At 35.7% G+C, this 2,500-nt stretch overlaps 1 protein-coding gene across 2 annotated transcripts in view; it reads right to left on the minus strand.

The window, feature by feature from the left end:
* LOC308098707 (uncharacterized protein) overlaps window positions 1-2,500 on the minus strand; it is a 19,357-nt gene that overhangs the window by 2,419 nt on the left and 14,438 nt on the right. The window lies entirely within an intron of this gene.

Genomic DNA, 2,500 nt, shown 5'->3' on the forward strand with positions numbered 1-2,500 from the left:
TTTCAAAATCACCATTATCTATTCATCAGGTAAAAATATGACATTTAGACAATTTAATTTAATATAAATACAAACATCTTTTTGTATCAGGGTCCCTTGAACTGAATCATTTTTAAATGGGGGTCCATAGCCTATAATATGAAAGTCATTTCGGGGTCTGTGACATGGGGTCTGTGACACCCAACCTGTGAGTGACTTATATCAACAACTGAGTCAATTACCTAAAGAAGTGGTTCTCAAAGTGGGGTCTGGGGACCCACAGGGTTCCTTGAGTAGGTTCCAGGGGATCCCCAGCAAAATGTGTTAATATAGCATCAAAATAAGTTTAATCACTTTATACATGGCTAATTGAAACTATTCGGTGCAACGCGCTTTAGATATTTTTTTTAATGTAATTTCGAACATTTTTAACACAAATCCTTTCTTATGGGGGGTCTCTGACACAACATATTTTCAGATGTGGTGGAGATAACTAGGCACCTGGACGAACCACTGTAGACCACTGGTGTAGACCAGTGGTTCTAAACCTTTTTAGGCTGTGACCCCCCCAAATAATCATATTTGAAATGGGGACCCCCCAAAATGATCATATTTGAACTGGGGACCCCCCAAAATGATCATATTTGAACTGGGGACCCCCCACCCTGACAAGCACTTGGAATTGTAGGACTCAGAGTTGAGACATTACATTTACTTTGACTCCACAGTTTGACTCCACAGCTAAAAAAATTGGAAATAACTGATCCGGTTGCAGAACCACCGGTGTAGACTACTATCATTTCTGGTGCTTTCGGAGGCTTGACCTTGCATGGGTGGCTTATGGGCGGGACAAAGTAACCATTATGCAGTCTAGCTGGTTTGTTATAAGTGACAGACTGACAGGAGGAGAGTTATGATAACAGAAACTCATGATTAATAAACAGCAAATAGACAAAGTTTAAATAAGGCTGAAGTTGTTAAAGTATTTGTAATAATAATCAAAATCTACAAAGTAACTAGTAACTAAAGTCATCAAATAATTGTAGCCGATCTACAAGCTCACAATGCATCACCATGCAAGGCATTGTGAGCTTGTAGATCTGCTATTTTCAAAATATTTTTATACATTTGAAAACTTGAAACAGGACATTCTGCTAAGTTAGTCGGCTATACTTTCTACTTTCATACTTTAAGTAGCCTACATTTTGATATCAATACTTTATGTACACAATTTGAATTCTGGACTTTTACTTGTAACAGAGTATTTCTATATTGCAGTATTGATACTTTTACTTAAGTACAAAAATTTAGTACTTTTTCCACCTGTGAGCAAGCATGAGACGTGTTTTCAACTAGTCTCTCCAGCAGCCAAGTAAACTTGTGCGCTTATAGGCCATTTTCACAGACAATAAATACGTTATGCATATCTATAGAAGGCATAAGGTTATCATAGTCAATTATTAATAAATATATTGCGTCAAATCGTAAACCCATATGAGCATGTAGGCCTAATTCAAATGGACTGAGAGCGAGGGAATGATTAAAATGTGTTTATTGGCGGAGGTTTGAATAATATTGTATATAGGGCCTATATAAGGAATTTATGCATAATAAAACAAAACTTGAATTACAAATGATATGACGTCAAAGTTTGATAAAGTTCAGGCCAAGAAATAAAAGGTCGTCTATAGTTTGCCAACATGTTTAGAAGATAGTTTTTATAACATAAATCAGCAGTGTTAAATTAACACTAGCCTAATATTCTAAAATAAAATATATATAATGTGTTATCATACATTCTGCAAAATAGAATTGTCCTCCTACCTTTAGCAAAGAATCTCGTCGTTGTTCAAACGCCAGGTGAAAACGAAAGTATATGTGAACAAATAGTGCATGCTTTATGAGGTTCAGTCACGTGACGTAGGCTATAGTTCTATATCGAACCTGAGAAACTGGAAGATTGCTTCCCAGCAGTGGTCGAATAAAAGTATCAATACTTTAATGTAGAAATACTCTGTTCCAAGTAAAAGTCTGGAATTCAAAATTTACTTGAGTAAAAGTACAAAAGTATTGGCATCAAAATGTAACCTATACTTAAAGTAAGTAGAAAGTAGCCTACTCATTATGCAAGTTATTACACAAGTATAAAATGTATGAAAATCCTTTGAAAATAGCAGATCTATATTGTAGTCTATGTCACAATTATTATGAGGGGGAAATTGAAATAGGTTATAAGCCACAATTAGGAGGGGAAGAAATTCTGATTCAGAGTAACGTCGGAATTACTCAATGGCACAAATATGCTTGGCTACACCTACACTACAACATGATAGTCTATTTATGCAGTCCACACTCACTGAGTACAGTATAAGGTCCAACCAACCATGACGTATAAAACTCATAACTCTGTGCACATATGAACAGGCAACTCTGCCATCTAGAGGTAGAAATCATGATCTTCTGCTCAAAAGACATTAAATTAAATAGCCTACATGCAAACATATGCCCTTATGGACTAAAC

Source organism: Gymnoscopelus braueri (genome assembly GCF_963280865.1).
Source record: "Gymnoscopelus braueri genome assembly, chromosome: 13".
Classification (NCBI taxonomy): domain Eukaryota; kingdom Metazoa; phylum Chordata; class Actinopteri; order Myctophiformes; family Myctophidae; genus Gymnoscopelus; species Gymnoscopelus braueri.